Genomic DNA, 17,972 nt, shown 5'->3' with positions numbered 1-17,972 from the left:
TGGAGAATATGTGCAAACCTTGAGAAAAACCTTGTAGAGGTGAATTTGTCTACAGAGATATCTCAGTCTTTGGGAAGACATGAACCTTTTGGAAAGATGAATAAAAGGGGAAGAATTCTACTGTCAAAAAAGGAAATCTTAACTTGGAAAAGTGAAATTAGAGTAGGGCACCAAATCCTGAACTATCCAGAGCTTCCTCATTTTATGTTTGATGACATTGCGACTTCCTAACTACAAAGAAAAAAAAAAAATCAAGTTGAAGAGCAAAGTATTTGATCAATCCTTCCAACTATTTGTCTACATTATGTGAAAAACATCAGTATGTTTTATTGAATTATTTATTTGTCTTGCAACACCTGGAGAGAAGTCTGTATTTAACTAGAAGAGACTGAAGCTGTTGGGCTTATACAAAAAGTTTAAAATTCAACCAATTGTACTTTGTGTCACCTCACCAGTAATCCTGGTGTCATCTTTTTGACTAAGTTTCAACTGGGTGTTGGGCCATATGGACTCTCTCCTTTGGATGACACACAGTGGTATAAACACCAAGAGCATTCTCAGTCTGGGCCCACTAGCTGTACAAAGGGCTGACTGAGCCAGTGCATCCAACTGTGGAGGAAATCAGCCTGGACTTTCATTCAGTACAGAGGAGACCCAACTGTCAGTCAATAGCATGTGTTGTTCTCACCCTCCAGCTGGCTGCTTTGGTGCTGTCGCTAGCACTGCCATGGTCATCTTAGTGTTGGGTGCTCAGCAGCCTTACTTACCAAGCACCTCCCTTTCCACCTCCTTGATGGAACCTTGCCTTGGTCTCCTAGAAATAGCTCCTTGTAACCCAATGGACAAGGAAGTGGATTAATAGTTGTTTAAAAAAAAAGTGTACGTTTTAATGGAAAAATGAGGTATTTTCCATTGTGGTAAAGTGTCTTTTTTCAATCATAAAATGGCTTAAAAGAGGAAGCAAAAAGAGGAACATGTTTTAACTTTAGTTCGTAAAATGAGTTCTTGAGAAAGCTGGTAGCCATCTATTTCGAAGAATGATGACTTCTTTTTGTCATCCAAATATTGTATCATTTCCAGAATATAATGATCTCCCATAATGATATGAGTTTGCAAATATGACCATGGAGCAAAACTAATACTCCCGTATGGCAGTTCCATATGACAACATATAAAGAGGGAGAGATGGAGGGAAGGGGAGAGAGAGAAAGAGAGAGAGAGAGAATATCTGCATATTTTGACTATTCAAATGATAAGACCTGAGACTGTTAAGAGTAAGACAAGACCTCTCTTTTTGTGACCAGTCAACTGACACTAGAAGGGTATTGTGCCAGTAGGTAAGTGATGGAGAGATATTTTTAAACATGGTGTTTCTTAATAACCCCTGTGGTCCAGAATTTTATATGGATGTTCTTGTTGGAGCACATCCATGCAACAAGATAAAACCAGACTTGTTATTCAGAGAGACGCTCCATGTTCCCAATACTCCCAGCTCTGACTACAAATTATTAATCACAGCTGTTCCATGGAGAGGGGAGAGCTCAGCTTTGGGCTACAAAATGTTGAGAACCACTGCACAGAAGCCACCTACAACATCCAACCACCAGCTTGCCACTAAGAGTAGGAGCGAAAGAGCAGAGGAGGCAGATGTGGTTGCTGCCCGGTTGGAAATTATGGTACCAACAGGACTCCGAGCGAGGTAAGTGGTAGGGGTGTGGGGTGCTGTGCTCTCCATGAAGTTCTGTTCTGAGCCCTCCCAGACCTGACTGGACACTTCTTCTTACTGTGCTAACTATCCAATGTGACAATGACTATGGCAGTGTCAACAAAAGCACCACCAGCTGCCTTCTGGAAAGTGAGCATCTTCCTTCCCCACCTAAACCTGTCTGCCTGGCAGAGTCCACCCTCTTTTCCTTAAGCAGATTCTTCTCTGAGTGTGACTGTGAAGAGAGGAGGCCAAGGCTTTCTAGGTTGCTTGTAGTAAGGAAGCAGAGCAGGGCGCTCCTTTGTAATGCTGGGAGTGCCTGCAAGTGGCGTTAGGAATCTGTTCATGAGTTGTTGTCCCTGATGGTAGTTCTCCAAGTTCATGTACAGGGGACTCCAAACGGGAGCCAGCCCATCAGATTCATGGAAGATGAGCTGACTCTAAAAATGAACTTGTCATAGGGTGAGTGGCATAGATTGAGCTCTTTCTACGTGCGCCATTCTTTGTTACCATCTTATTCAATCCAAATGTCCACATTTCAGGGATGCCGCTGTTATCCACAAGAATGCAAGAAGAATGAGGGCAGGGACTTAGGTTCACTCGTATATGCTGTGCACTTGGTGTGTTTGCTTTTTGAATGATTTAATAAGTACAGATGAAGAAAGAGAGGTTTAGTGAGATTCAACACTCCGAGAGTTCACCCAGCTAGATAATGGCAGAGCAAGGACTCATGCCTGGTCCTCTGTGGAGGTTTTATGCTGTGCGGGGAACTGTGTGCCCCAGAATTCCTGTTCCTGTGGGGCCCCGGGTTGGGGTTGGGCACAAGAGGAATTGGCATGAGATTTGGCCGGTGGGACTGAAGCAGCAGCCACTCTGCTCAGAGGGTGGGCTTGAGGGCACCCTGGTAGCTCACGCCCGTTATCACTGATCTGCGAGCTCACCTGGTGGTTGGGGCCAACAGCTGGGCCCGCAGCTTCTCCAGTTCCAAGTAGGTGCTCTGAGGCCTGGGCCAGGACCCTTAAGCTGTTTTGTGGCAAAGGGTGCCCGCTTCTTCTGCAGGCTATCTGTACTGTCAAGGTGGGAGGCCTGGGGACCAGACACAGGCTCTGGGTGGTGTTTGTCTCCCCGCTTCACATCCAGGTTCTCTTCTCCATCACTGGCTCTGCTCACCTATAGCAAGTGTAGGGCCACTGCCAGAGGCAGAGACAACAGACTCCCACAGACTCCTCCACCAGCTCCCACAACGATGTCTGGTCTAATCCATATAACAAACCTTTCATTTCACATCACATATGGTCGTTCTGCTTCCCCCATCAAACTTTAGCTGTTACCTTTATCAGGCTCCAACTTTCTCACACGCTGCACTCGCTAGGAGAGCAGGAGGGTGAGGCGACAAGGCGGCTTTGGTGGGATTTGACCCCTCTGGCTCCGAGAAACTAAGGACTTCCTCCGTCAGATGCTCAGAGAACCGAGGTGGGGGCGGGGGCTGTGGGCTCAAGGCAACACAGAAAATTAAGAAGTCATGTCAGTGTTTTTGTTTCTGAACACGTTGCAGCGCTAGTGAGTTGTGGCTAACTATGGTTTTAAGATAGGCCAAAAATAAACTGATGCACAAAATATTTCAGTGGCCCTTTGTGGCCAACATAAAATGATTTGTCAATTCATTTTCATCCTTTGTCCTGATTTCCCACTCGATGCTCCTCAATGTCCTAGTCCTAGGCTGCTTTTCCACGGCAGGCATCCTTGTGGAAAACAAATGTGTTCTCTTTTACTACCTTGATGAAACATCTGGAGCGTGGTATTTTCCCACTTTTCATTTCTTTGGTGTCATAGAGATCCAGGCATCAACAATGCGTCTCTTTTCCCTTACGTTTTTTAAAAGTGTTATTCTAGTTTTCAGTGCGCTTTTTCTGGAAAACAATTTTGCAAGGTGCAAGCTATTCAGATGAAGTGCTGAAATCTTGGCTGTAGGAAAAGCTAAGCGTAACCAGGCAACACTCACTTGAACCCCAAGTGTAACACTTCAGAGGTTTACCCTTTGCCATTTAGCACGTTCCTTTTGCAGTCTGCTTGCACACTACGTACCCCGGGACTTTCCTGGGTTTCTCTACCTTCTGCTTTTGGGGTAATATTGGTTTAACCACCAGAAGAACAGCATTAGAAAGATCCAATTTTCTTACAAAGATCCAATTTTCTTATAAAGAGGCTTTATACAGCCCATTGTTTCACATGATTCTGAGAGCCATCTCTGGCTTTCTAAAGAATCTGTCCTCAGCCCCAGACTTCCTGGACCTCCCCCCCCACCCCCACCCCATAATTATATTGTCTGAGAAAGCAGGCCCCTAGTTTGGCTCTCCCTTATTCTATGTGGATTAGGGTTGCCAGATAAAATACAGGACACCCTGTTAAATTTGCATTTCATCTAAACAACAAAGTAATTGTTAGTATATCCCAAATTTTGCTTGGGACATACGAAGAAAAAGATTTATCGCATAGCTGAAATTTAAATGTAACTAGGCCTTCTCTACCTTATTTGCTAAATCTGGTGACTTATGTGTGTGGGTGCTTCCTGCATCCCAAGTTCCTGAAGGCCCCCACTTTCCAAATGCCACAGATTGACAGGACCCCCAACAGTAAGCCAAGCTCTGGACAGTTGATTGGATTCTCCTTGAAGAATGTATTTGCCTTCTAGCATTTGGATGTGTTCTTTAGTCCTGCCACCAAAATAAAACACAAATAGGGCATTTGATATGAACCTTGTTATCTAAGTGCTTTGGGCGTGGGGCTGAAGAATTGGGAACATCCGACAAGTGGTGACCCCCTTTCTGAGGTGCAGTGCTCGCTCCCAGACTTCACCAGCAGCTTGGATACTCTCTGGGTGACACAGTTTTTCTTCTATTTCCTTCCTCTTCTTATCAAAGCTGCTAGTCCTTTTTTCTTACAAAAGTAATGGCCTTCTCTGTTTGAACCTGAACTCAGTCGAACGTTTGTGCATCCATATTTTGCAAGTTAGAAATGACCATCTGACCAGTCCATAGAAGGCATTCCTGAACTGGAACACAGATTCTTTCTTTTTTTAAATTAAAATTTATTGGGGTGACAATGGTTAGTAAAATTACATAGGTTTTAAGTGTACAATTCTGTAATACATCATCTATGTATCACATTGTGTGTTTACCACCCAGAGTCAATTCTCTTTCCATCACCATATATTTGACCCCATTTACCCTCATCTATCACCCCCACCCCCCTTACCCTCTGGTAACCACTAAACTATTATCTGTATCTATGAGTTTTTGTTTCTTTGTTTGTCTTGTTCCTTTGTTGCTTTCAGTTTTACATCCCACATATCAGTGAAGTCATATACTTTGCGACTTCTTCTGTCTGATTTATTTCGCTTAGCATAATAATCTCAAGATCCATCCATGTTGTTGCAAATGGCACTATTTCATCTTTTCTTATGGCAGAGTAGTATTTCATTGTGTCTATATACCACATCTTCTTTATTCAATCATCTATTGAAGAACACTTTGGTTGTTTCCATGTCTTGGCCACTGTAAATAAAGCTGCAATGAACATCTGGGCACATATATCTTTATGGATTAATGTTTTCAGATTTTTCTGGGTATATACCCAGGTGAAGGCTTGCTGGGTTATGAGTGTAGATTCTTATTACCCAGGTCATGCAATATAGACTCAGAGAGGTTCACAAGTGGTGGGAAATTGTGGTACAGAAGAGGATAAAGGCTTTTTGAGATTAGTTTGAAAATAGCATTTATCAGGCTTTTCCAGATTCTGAAACTAACACCTGTTCATTGTAGGAAAACAAAATGCAAACATATAAAACACAAAGGACAAAATTTTAAAAAATCATTCATAACACCAAATATAACCACTGTTGATATTTTTGGTGCATATTTTTAATATTTTTGTATAAACATATGTATTGTTTGAACAAAAGTAGCATGCCACCCAAAAATGTTCTGTAACTTATTTTTTTGTTATTATTTAGCAATGGATTGTGAACATTTTTTCAGTGTGAAGTTTACTTGTCTATCAGTAATTCTCAGTGGTGTTTGGGTTGTAGGTCTCATTAAAGAAAGTAATGAAGGTTTTGAACTTTCTTTCAGCAAAACTACTTGTACAGGCACCCAGAGAATTTTGGATAAAATTTCAGACTCTCGGAATGAATCTGTAGCTCCTACAGGGTAAATAGGACCTGTTCTAAAATATCACAACTGATCGTAATTAGTACCAGCTCATGGGACATTTTGAGGCTCCCAGTAAGAATTTATTTTATTAGGTTGGTGCAAAAGTAATTGTGGTTTAAAAGGTTAATAATTGCAAAAACCACAATTACTTTTGCACCAGCCTAATACTATGTAAGCTAATGGAGCAATTATACATTTGCAACTTTGAGACCTCAAGCACTGAGGATTTTGTTTTTGTTTTCTTAGAATCTAGGTTTAGGCCATGGTAAAGAGGAACCATTAGCACATTTGTATATTGTCCTCTGTTTACATGTGAGTTCTGAAGTTCTCGAGCTGATGGGTCTTCCCTTGGTTACGAGCCAACAGCAGTCATGAGCGAGAAACCTTGTTTGGATTTCACAAGAATTTTGTCACAAGTCTTGCATTTCCTGTAGGAAAGCTGAATTTGCCAGTGCACTCACTCTAAGGCTGTAACTCTGCTCTCAGCAGAAGACTTTTGCTGAAGATAAACATTAATTCTCAGTGGACAGAAACCAAATTAATTCATTAATCCCTGAATGCTAAAGACATATTTTGGCTATTTTTCCTTTAAATGTAACTTTGAGTCTATTTCTATAGTCAGAAAGGAGATGAGGCAACTTCACCCGGAAAAGTGTAAGTTCTCTAAATGAAGATTGTTTGGTCCTTCCGTCCCCCTGCAGGTCTGGCCTGGGAAAGGACTGTGTGGGTATCTGCAGCCCATGAAATGGAGCAGCAGGGCTGCTAAAATATTATTATTATTATTATTAACTACAGTGATTATAGGTGCTATTTACTGAGCACTTATACACTGGCCATTGGGCTGGGGGCTTTACCTAAATTCCTTTGGGTTCTCACCACTCTGAAAAGTAGGTATCATTTGTCTCTTATATGGAAGAGTAGTTAAGAGCACAAACTTTGGCACTCCACAATCTGGATTCATATTTTTTGGCCTTGTGACCTTCGGCAAGTTGCTTAACCCCTTTGAGCCTCATTTCTCTCATCTGTGAAATGGGGGGTAAAATAAGGATTTGACTCCAAGTCGGCCAGATTCTTTATGCTACAGATACTGCAAGGGTTCACAAGTCAGATGCTCTTCTTGTTCTTAAGCATGTGAAAACGTTTTATGCACATGGAAAAGCTGCTCAGTATGCTGGGAATAGCCTGAAATAAGCCGTAAGTGGACAAGGATTTGAGTCTGGGCTCAGTTACCAATTAACTATGTGACCTTGGACCAGGGGGAGTGACATTTTCTTTGCCCGTCTTGCAGGGCTGTTGGAAATATTAAATGAGAGCGTGTAGGTGAAGTTGCTTATACAGATAGCAATTATTATGCTTTTTGTTGCTGCTGTTTCTGACTACAGTGTTGGCTCTTGGCGGAGAAGGAATATTGATTAAATTCCACTCTGTGCAGACCCTGTGTTAAGTTTGGCATAAATACCAGCAATCTTGCAACAACCCTGGGCCCAGGGAGGGTCAGTACTTTGCCAAAGGTACATGGTTGGTTGTGGAGCTGGGGATTACAAAGCAATCACTATGCCCTGTTGTGTACCCACAAACAGCTCTCGATGGCATCCGTGCTAAAAACGTTCTTTTCATATTTTAAAATCTCCAAAACCTGGGGTTTATTTAAGACCCCATGTGAATAAGTTTTGAGACTACTTTAACATTTTATTTTGCATATAGTTTTCTTTTCATGTGAGCACACTAGTTGATATGATTTAAAAATCTATGTCAAATAAGTCTAAAAAAGCACTTTAAAAGAGTATGAAGTAGGAATTATAAGTGATAGCAAACAATGTGACATAGTGTAACTGGCAGCATTGTGTTCTTTCTTTTGGGTACAAAAAAATAAAGGTGCATCTTATGATGGGCAGTGTGTTAGATTAAATGACATTGAGTGAGTACTGTTTAATAAATGCCTACTAAGTGTGAGGTGCTTTTCATATGTAATCTCTAGCCTAGCAAGATTAAGTAGATAACATTATTACTGCTATGTTACAGATGAGGAAACTGAGATTGAGAAATGATCAAACTTCCTCAAGGCCACACAACTAGTACATAGACGAACTAGAAATAAAACTACATTCATTTGGCTACAGAGCCTGTGCTCTTTTCATTATGTCATATTGCTTTTTGTTTCTAGAGGGAATATACATTTGGCAAAGTAGTCCAAAGTACTGACTGACTGAGTATCTGGACGCACATAAACCCATGACCACATCTGAAACCGAAAATCATTATTTGAAACCTGATACTTGTGATATGTTTGGACAACTGGACAGACTATTTTGGACAGGAATCCAAGATCTCATATTGTGGGTTCAAGATTTCTTCACATCTCCTCACCCTTTAACTGTATAGGAATAAGGAAGCCACAGAACTTTCCTGAAGGAGCTGGGGAGGCTGTGCTGGTGGGAAACCAAGGAGGTACAAGACGTATGGAAGCCAAGGCCTGCACAGAAGTGGTTCCTGGATTCTCTAGCTCTTTATTCCATAGCTGAAGCCTCTGGGAAGCCGCTAGGCCTTCAGAGTTTATGGGATCCCAAAGGACAGAAGCCTTTCATAGCATGAGGGCCCTATGTCAACCCTGAGCTCACCACAGAACTGTTTGTACAAACAGGGGCTTCCGGAAGGGTGTGGTGACTCTCACCACCATGGGGTCAGTAGTGGAGTTGTTGGTGCAGACTCAAGAGCTCTGGGAAGTTGGTCTCAGGCCACTTTCATTCTACAAACTGGTATCGAAAGTCAACTCTGCATTGGGCACCGAGCATCTAAGAAGCAAGTCTGAGGCAGCCTTACATTCAAAGGACCCACATCTGGGGGGACAGAGAGAGACAGAACTCAGAGACAGGCTTCCCAGATAGTGCAACACAGGAGTTGCTGGGCGAAGGAGAGAATAGTTCTTGCTGGGACTTCTCAAAGTCAGTCATTGAGCAAGGCTAGATTTGGGATGACAACTCAAGGACTGAATTTTGATATTCAAATACTATTTCTGTAGCATTTGAGAGCACATTGCAATGGACAAGTACTCTTTCATCTACACTACATTGATTGGAGAGAAATATGAGTAAAAAATATGACACAGTTCCTGGCCTCGAGTAATTGCAATCTAGCAGGATTTTGTTGTACTTCCTCAAATAATGCCTTGAGAATTAAGGAATAGCCCAGGAAAGCCTACTTTCTGAGTCGGTTCTTAGCTACAGTGTAAGGGTGTCTTTGATTTCTCCCTGCAGCCGGCCCTTCTCTCTGTAGCACCCCTTCTATCCACCCTCCTTAGCCATATCTCTCTCCTCCCTCACCGTCTCTTCACAGTTTGCTATTTTCTGTTCGCAGGCTGCAGATGTCTGTTCTCATAGTGTGAGGAGTGCATGGACGAGAGGTACATGGTGTGATGGGATCGTTACAGCAAGGGGATTATTAGGACCCCAAAACCTCAGGAATGCAGGGAATGATTTCCCAATAGAAGGATGTCTGGAACTGTGACAGGGTGCTGAGGGAGATATTTGGAAGCAAGTTCTAGCTTAGTCTTCCCCCAAAACACACAATACAGGAAGTGGCTATCCTATGTTTCCTTGAGTTGAGTCTGGAAGAAAATCCTGCGGTACAGATTATGTTTGGGGTCTTACTACCTTTTGGCCATGTTTGGACTAACTAGTCATGTTTGGCCCCAGGCAGTAGATAAGGCAGGCTCATAGCCGACCTTACAGATGGGTAACTGTCCCTTTCCCTTCCCTTCACGAAGTGGGTAGGAGGAGAGTAAGGCTGAATAAGAGTTATAACCATCTGGTGGTTGTCTTATGATTTGGTCAGGCTAAAGTTCTTGGGAAGCTTTCTATCAGTGTCAGTTAATATCTTTCAAATTATGTTTGCCGTGACATCTGTCCTGGGCTGTTGAGCTTCTCATGGTGTCTCCTGGAGCTGTCCTGTACATCCGGGGCCTGGTGAGGAGTTCCCTAGGGAGGCTGGGATTGCTGCTGCTGCTGCTCCATCTAGGGGAAAGACAGCCAGCAGTTGCAAAGGGCTAGGATGAGACCGCTCAGATGTGGAGAAGATAGAGAATGCGAACATTATTTTGCTACTATATATTTTCCTGTATTTTGCACGAGAGTCCCATGCATTGTGGAGGGACAGTCTCCTGAACTGGAGACATGGCTGATAGTTGGGCCTGCTGTGTGTGAGAAAGAATTGTTTGATGAGCAACACAACCTGCCTGTCTGCAATTATCTACCTGTGAACTTCAGTCCAAATATTGAAAGACTAGACCTGAAATGAGAGAGAAGTGTGCAAACTAAGGACACTGATTGCTTTCATTCAAACATGAGGTATTTTGTTTTGTTGTTATTTGAATAACTACTATATATTAGGTCACTGTAAAATGGTGCCAGGCATGGTGGTGAATATGGTATCGTCTTCCCCCTCAAAAACCGTACAGTTTAGTTGAGAGGCCAGATATGTAATAAAGCTTTTACATAAAATTATAAGATGTATAGAAAACGAAGCATAAGACTGGTGCAGCTGCTATGGAAGGCAGTGTGGAGGTTCCTCAAAAAAATTACGAATAGAATTACCATATGACCCAGCAATCCCTCTCCTGGGTATCTACCCAAAAAATCTGAAAACATTTATCCATAAAGACACATGTGCTCCAATGTTCATTGCAGCTTTGTTTACAGTGGCCAAGACATGGAAACAACCAAGGTGTCCTTCGATAGACGAATGGATAAAGAAGTTGTGGTATATATACACAATGGAATACTATTTGGCTGTAAGAAAAGATGACATAGGAACATTTGTGACAACATGGATGGATCTTGAGATTATAATGCTAAGCGAAATAAGTCAGACAGAAAAAGCAGAGAACCATATGATTTCACTGATATGTGGTATATAAACCAAAAACAACAAAAGAACAAGACAAACAAATGAGAAACAAAAACTCATAGACACAGACAATAGTTCAGTGGTTACCAGAGGGTAAGGGGGGGTGGAGGGTTGTAGATGAGGGTAAAGGGGATCAAATATATGGTGATGGAAGGAGAACTGACCCTGGGTGGTGAACACACAATGGGATTTATAGATGATCTAATCGTACACCTGAAATCTATGTAACTTTACTAACAATCGTCACCCCAATAAACTTTAATTAAAAAAAAAAAAAGAAAACGAAGCATAAACTGTAAATATATTTTACAAAGAAGTCTCCTGTAGGCAACTTTTAATTTGTGTTTGGTATCCTTTTTAAAAGTGGCACAGTTCTGGATAACTTTTACTACCTCTTTGTGTTTTTATGGATTTTCCAGTGGAACATTTTTAAAAAAAACTGTGATAATCAACCAATTTAAAAAGAGAGAAGTAGCCATATAAGCAGTACTCCATCTATGGCAAAAATGGCTTTTTAAAAATAGATTCAAGAAGGAGTAGGATGCCCTGGGCTGCTAATACTGGGGAAGTCTCCCACGATGGTTCTGGAATAGGTTCTTAAAGGGAGAGCAGACAAGAATCGTTGGTTTGAGGAGAGGAAAATTGACGGGAAAACACAGGATTGCCGTCTAAGTGTTGATCCCAAATGATCAGCAGAAGCCCACTGCTTTTTTTTTTTTTTTTTTGTAAATGGTTGTACTCCAAACAAATGTTCTTTTTTAAGGTGAGAAATAGAAGAGAATCTTGAGGTTAGAGGATACACAAGCCCATATTCTTGTGGGTGAAAAAGCATACAAAAAGTCACTTTCCTGGAAGGACAGATTTTTGAAATCGATTCTTGGTTGTACTGAGGGAAACCCTGTGAAACTGGACCTGCCCTGGTAGCAGAGCCGATCTCAGGAATCATCAGAGCCATTATGCTTAGGTTCTCCCCTTTCTAAATTCAGTGTTCTTGAGTTTTGATGATAAACGCCAAGGCCTTTGGAGTCTGTATAATACATTTTCTTTCCAGGATTTGGTCCATAGAACTATACCGATGGCAAGAGGTCAGATGTCTCTTTGAGAGGTGGATGTTAATACAATGCCATGTATATTAGTCAGGATTCTCCAGAGACCGAAACAATAGGATATACATATACATATATACATACACATACGTACATACATATATGTATATCCTATGGGATATCTATATATAAATTCATATAAATAATATTAATTAGACATTTATAAATATATATTTTTATATACATTTATATATCAATATATACATTTACTTGAAAGAATTGGCTTCTCTGATGATTGGAGCTGACAAGTCTGAAATCTGTAGAGCAAGCTGCCAGGTGGCGACCCAGAGAAGAGTTGATGTTGTAGTCTTGACTCTGAAGGCAGTCTGGAGGCAGAATCCCTTCCTTTTCTGGGGGCCTCAGTTTTTTCTCATAATGCCTTCAATTGTTGGGTGAGGCTCGCCCACATTATGGTGAATAATCTGCTTTACTCAAAGTCTACTGATTTAAATGTCAAGCACATCTAAGAAGTACCTTCATAGCAACATCCAGACTGGTGTTTGGCCAAGCAACTGGGCGTTGCAGCCTAACCAGGCTGATAAATGCAATGAACCATCACACCAGGCAAGTTTTCCCTTTGTGAAGGTACAGTCCTTTGCACACAAGGTTTTAGAATGCAAGCACCACTTGCCCAATCTTTGTTCTTGAGAAGGTAGGGGGGCATTTGTGGAGAAGTGGCTTTCCTCACTTCGTATCTGCAGTCTCCTCTGTACTAGTGATTGAGCCTCTGGTCCTTTCTCCCTCCTTCTGTGTCCTCCTCTGAAGTCTAGTAGAAAAGTTGGGTAACTCCCTGTCCTCAGGACAACTTGGGTAGGGTCGTGTCTGTCCATGCACACCACCAATTATGAGAAATCACCCCAACCCTGAGGGCAGGGTGGCATTGGACTCCATCCCCTACGGCTTGATTGGCTTAGTTCTGTCCCATGGCCATGAATGGAGGGAGGGTGGAGAGAAGCAGCCTTGGCAAAATATGACACTCCTGTGCTTCCTTTTCTCTCCTTTGGCTGTGTAGGGACTCTCACTGCTGCCAGATTGATGGAGCACAGCTCCAAAGGGTGCAAACCGGAAATAACCGTACTCTCCATAGTGTCGCCTGCCAAATCCCAGGGTTTTTTCTAGTCATTCTGCAGTATGAACGAGGGATTGTGGTAGGATTTTTCTTGATTTCTCCATCTTGTACATCTTTCCCTTACCCTTACCTGTTGTGGTTTCAGACGCTTCCTACGGTGGGAGCTTCAAGTAAGAAATGGAAAGGGCTTACTTATTGGGATATCTGTGTGGATTTGGCTTTGGTGTTCTCCGGGCTTGGTGAATAAGCCAAACAGACACAATTTTAGACATAAATTATGTACTTGCTGTTAATGTAGTTGAAGGTTTAAGTCTCATGCATTATTACCCACTCTGCCCCAGCCTCCTCATAATTACATCCAATGTTTGGTTACCATAATTTTGGCTAACATACTCATGTTTATGTGATATTGTTTTCTGCTGGGTCAAGTAGTTTAATTTTTCCTTTTTTCTCTTTAAAATCATCTCTCACTCCCAGCCACCAACTTGGAGCTAAAAACTACTTGTTTTTAAATTTACGTATGTATCTGTTTCATCTATCACAATTTCCTTCTTAAATGCTCCAACATATTTGTCGAATTCCTAAATTCCTATCAGTACTTTTTACAAATACTCATATTAATTAATGAATGTATCAGTTTTCGTGTGTGTGTGTGTGTGTGTGTGTGTGTGTTTCCTTCAGACCAGCCTCCCACAGCCCCCATTCTCCTACTCCCCTGGAGATTGGCTTTCCTTTGTGCCTTTTGACATCATGGGACTCTTTCACCATCATCCCAATAATTACTTTTACTTCTTGCCTATCTCAGATACTCTGCTTCTTATAGTATATGACATCTGCCTCCCAGTGTCCTCCCTTTTTTCTTTTTCGATAACATTCTTCAGCAGGGTGACTATGAAGTATGTTTTTTACAACATTAATTTTACCCCTGCATTTTAAAAATTATTTGTCTGGACATCGCATTGTAGATTGAAATTCCCTCAAATTCTGAAGGCATTGTTTTTTGTCTTGTCTTCTGGTATTCAGGGTTCCTACTAAGAAGTGAGATAGCAATCTAATTCTCAATAAAATTGTTCCTAAGAACTATTGTCTACTCTCTGGAAACTTTTAGGATCTTCTCTTTTTGCCTGATATTCCAAAATTTCACATAATAGTCTTAGTCATTTTTCATTTACTTATTGATCTTTTCATGGATATTTCCATCTGGATAGTCAGTACTACAGTCTTCGAATGTTTCCACCATATTATTTCTTTGCTAATTTAGTCCATTATATTTTCTCTGGTCTCTTTGGAACTCCTATTAGTTAGACGTTGAGCCTCCTGACTTAATTTTCTAGTTGCCTGGCTTCTGTCTCTTTGTCTTTTTGTTTTCATTCTGGAAGAACTTCTTAACTTTATTGTCCTACTCTTCTTTGGCATGTTCTTTTGTTCCTGCCCCCATCAAGGGCTTTCTTGTTCTTTGAATATTTCTCTTTATGCAGTAGCTTGTTTTTTTTTCCTCATGAGCACAATATATTTTCTTATCTCTCTGTGATACTAGTAATAGTTTTTGAGATTTTTTTCCCTGCTCCCTGCGTTTCTATATTTCTTGAATCCAGGCTTCAGACTGAGCTCAGGCCTTCTCCATGTGCATTTGTCCTTGGCCTTGGATAAAGGTGCAGTGGTTACTCAAAGCATATTCTCATGGAACATCACTGGAACACAAAAGACCAGGTCCTATAAGCACATTTAAGGCATCTACTATCACATCTGCTTATACTCCAATGGCCAAAGCAAGTGACATGGCCAAGCCCAAAGTCAGATGGCAGAGAAATAGTATCTGAACAAATGATAACACACACACACACACACACACACACACACACTCACAAGCACAAGTCATAAAGTGTTCATACCTCTAAGCTTTAAGGATTAAATATGTTTTGTTTGTCAGATATGGGCCATGAGTATTGCTTATATGTTTTGTCAAAGGACAAGAGAGAGTAACAATTTCTGCATTTTAATTTCATGATGGAAATGGTAAAGGTTATTTCTTGTCAACTTTCTGAAAATGGTATAATTGAGTTCCCCTTCTCGTTGTTTGTCAAGAATTCCAGGACTCCATTTGCTTTCTGAAAATAATTTTTCTTCAGTTGGATTCTGATCTACTACTATATCTTCATGTTCATTGAATTGACCAAAGAATCATTTCCATTACTTGAGTAGTATCATTTTCCTTCAACCGACATAAACTGGAGCCAATGAACACACTCATTTATGGGAAGAAACCTACTAGGGCTATTGTAGGTGGCATGGTGGGTGAATACCCAGCCAGCTGCTTGCCTTTGGAGGTCTCGTTGGAAAGCTTGGCTCGGCTTACGAGTGGAAATATGTCTAGTGGTCTCATCCTCTTCTCAGACATCTGTTCACTTCACTAAAACCACTGCAGATCTTGGCACAGTGTCCCAGCTTCTTGCGAGAGGCCCCCAGAATTGTAGGAAATATATTCTGTACGTTAGAAATAAGGGGTGTGAGGAAGCTTTCATGATGTCTACATCAGTTTCTCAAAAGAGCATATGAAAGCCCATTCCTTTTGATTTTTATAGGCTCTTGATTGAAATAGGGCATCCTATTTCATCTTAGAATAAAGATTCCAGAATTAGATGGTTTGTGTTTTGGACGCTACATAAGAAGTGTGAAACTTAGGTAACAGAGAAACTTCTCAGTTAAAAGAGACAGTTTTGTGTGTATGTGATGCATATTTGTTTGTATGGTTATTAGGCTTTGATCCCTTGGGATTAAGCTCCAGGCACACAGAAACACACACACACACACACACACACACACACACACACACACACACACATACACACACATACACACGCATACACTCTCTCTGTGGGATAAGAGAACATACCAGAGTTTATGAGCATTGGGATTTAATTCTGGGAAACCTTGTCCTTTGGCATCTGCCAACATATCCTCTGGAATTTATTATGTGCCCGCAATGTCTCTCCAACCAGCCATTCTTCCCTATTTCCACAGTCACTAGCATAATTTCAGCCCTTGTCATCTCACACCTGTATTATAAAAACAGCTCAGTCCCTTGTCTCTCTGGCTCCCATCTTCCCTCATTCCAACTCACATCTTTGACTGATAGAATAAGATTTCAAGACATTGCTCTTATCATGTCACTCCCTCCTCCACCTCTGCTAAAGAACTCCATCCCTTATTCACTCAAAAGAAGGTGTTGTCCATGCATCATTTCACTAGGCCCTTGGGGGCAGAAGGTGACCCAAGAATGTCTGATTATTAGAATCACCTGCGTGATTCTATTATGGCATACAGATTCCCAACTCCCTTCTATTGGTGGGTCTAAGAAAGCCACATTTAAAAAACCATTTTATTGAAACATAATATACATATAGAAATATGTACAAATCAATGACAACTTGAATAGTTTCACCATGAATATTTCTTTACATCCAGCACCCAGCTCAAGAAATAGAAAGTTATCAGCAAAAAAGGTACCCTCTATCTTGACTTCTAAAAGAAATCTATATGTTTTTTAAAGCTTTCCATGTCATTAGCTCGGTTTTGGGGACAACTCATTGTTTTATGAGAGTTAAAAAGGAATAGCTTGTGGTCTTGATGCCAAGAAATGCATACATATTTTAAGAAAGGAAAAAACTGTTAATTGTAATACTCAATATATATCGATAACAAAAGATGAACACAAGTCACGTTTGACTTCTGCAATTACAAGAAGTGCTCAAAGTGGTTACCATCAGTGTTCAGACACTTCTAATTATGGCTAACTACAGCTGGAGCATAGATAACTTTTCTTAAAATGTGTTTACATTTGTTTGGCACCCTTGGTATACACACACACACACACACACACACACACACACACACACCCCGACATAAACTGGAGCCAATGAACACACTCATTTATGGGAAGAAACCTACTAGTGCTATTGTATAGGACTATATATGTATATATAGTTTTTGCCCAACTAAATAGTAGGCTCAAAGATCAAGAATTTCTCTTTCATTTATTTTACCTTCATTCCATTACTCTTTCCTGTAATATACCATTTCGAAATGTTCTTGTTTTTTGTTGACTTATTTGAGGCAGGCTTACTGTGATTAATGTAAATTGCTTCTAAATGCAGTATTTATGCATCTATTCTTAGACATAATGGATACTTGATTCATGTTAAACAAATTGAATTATTTTGTCTTTTTTCTCCAAATCCCAGTAAATCGACGAGGAAAGGAAAGCACAGAGAGAGAACTGACATGGCTATAAGTTAGAGGCAGTCAGATGTCAGTTCAGAGACCCCCCTAAACCCAAGGCTAAGCCTCCTGGTACTCGGTTCTGCTCCCACATTTTGAGGCTGCATTAGCATTATTGGAAAATTTTTGAAAAGTAGAAGTGACAACTAATACAGTGGTGGGCACATGGTATGCAACCAATACAAATGTACTGAATTGAGTAAATTTGAGAGAACTGATTGAAATAATGCCAACACATTATCTCTAACTGTTAAGAACCCACACAGAGTTCCTTGCACAAAGTTTTATGAACTGAAAGGTGTGACGCGATAATATCATTGCTTCAAGTGATAACTGCCCTTTACCACCTAACTGGCTTTCCACTCCATGTGTTATTAAAGTGCTTTCAAGTGATGAAGGCGGTTGTTTCTTCTCTGAGACATCGTAACCTCACAGTCAGAAAATGTGCATACAATGGATGATTGTTGGCTGAAAAATAGAGGCTACATTTTTAGCTATCTCTGTCATAGAAGCACAAATAAACACCATTCAAAAAACTTGTGGCAGGTACCTTTTTATAGAATACAAGGAGTTCAGGTGTTTACAAGAACCAAATACAGGATGTGGTCCCTGTTACGAACAAACTGAAGAAGCCTTGATGAGGCAATGTAAGATGATTGATGACTGACATGTTGGTCTTAGAAGTCAGAGGCTGGAGAGGG

At 40.9% G+C, this 17,972-nt stretch overlaps 1 long non-coding RNA gene across 1 annotated transcript in view; it reads left to right on the top strand.

Annotated features, from left to right (window-relative positions):
* The first annotated feature begins 1,261 nt into the window (after window positions 1-1,261).
* LOC141567926 (uncharacterized) overlaps window positions 1,262-17,972 on the top strand; it is a 233,282-nt gene continuing 216,571 nt past the window's right edge. The window contains exons 1-2 of the long non-coding RNA XR_016021636.1: window positions 1,262-1,337; window positions 1,519-1,699. This is a non-coding gene — a long non-coding RNA (uncharacterized LOC141567926). The remainder of the gene's footprint in view (window positions 1,338-1,518; window positions 1,700-17,972) is intronic.

This window comes from Rhinolophus sinicus, chromosome 6 (assembly GCF_057876585.1).
Source record: "Rhinolophus sinicus isolate RSI-liver-muscle chromosome 6, RSI-T2T, whole genome shotgun sequence".
Lineage (NCBI taxonomy): Eukaryota > Metazoa > Chordata > Mammalia > Chiroptera > Rhinolophidae > Rhinolophus > Rhinolophus sinicus.
Note: the sequence above shows the minus strand (reverse complement) of the source record. Positions and strands in the feature narration are given on the sequence as shown.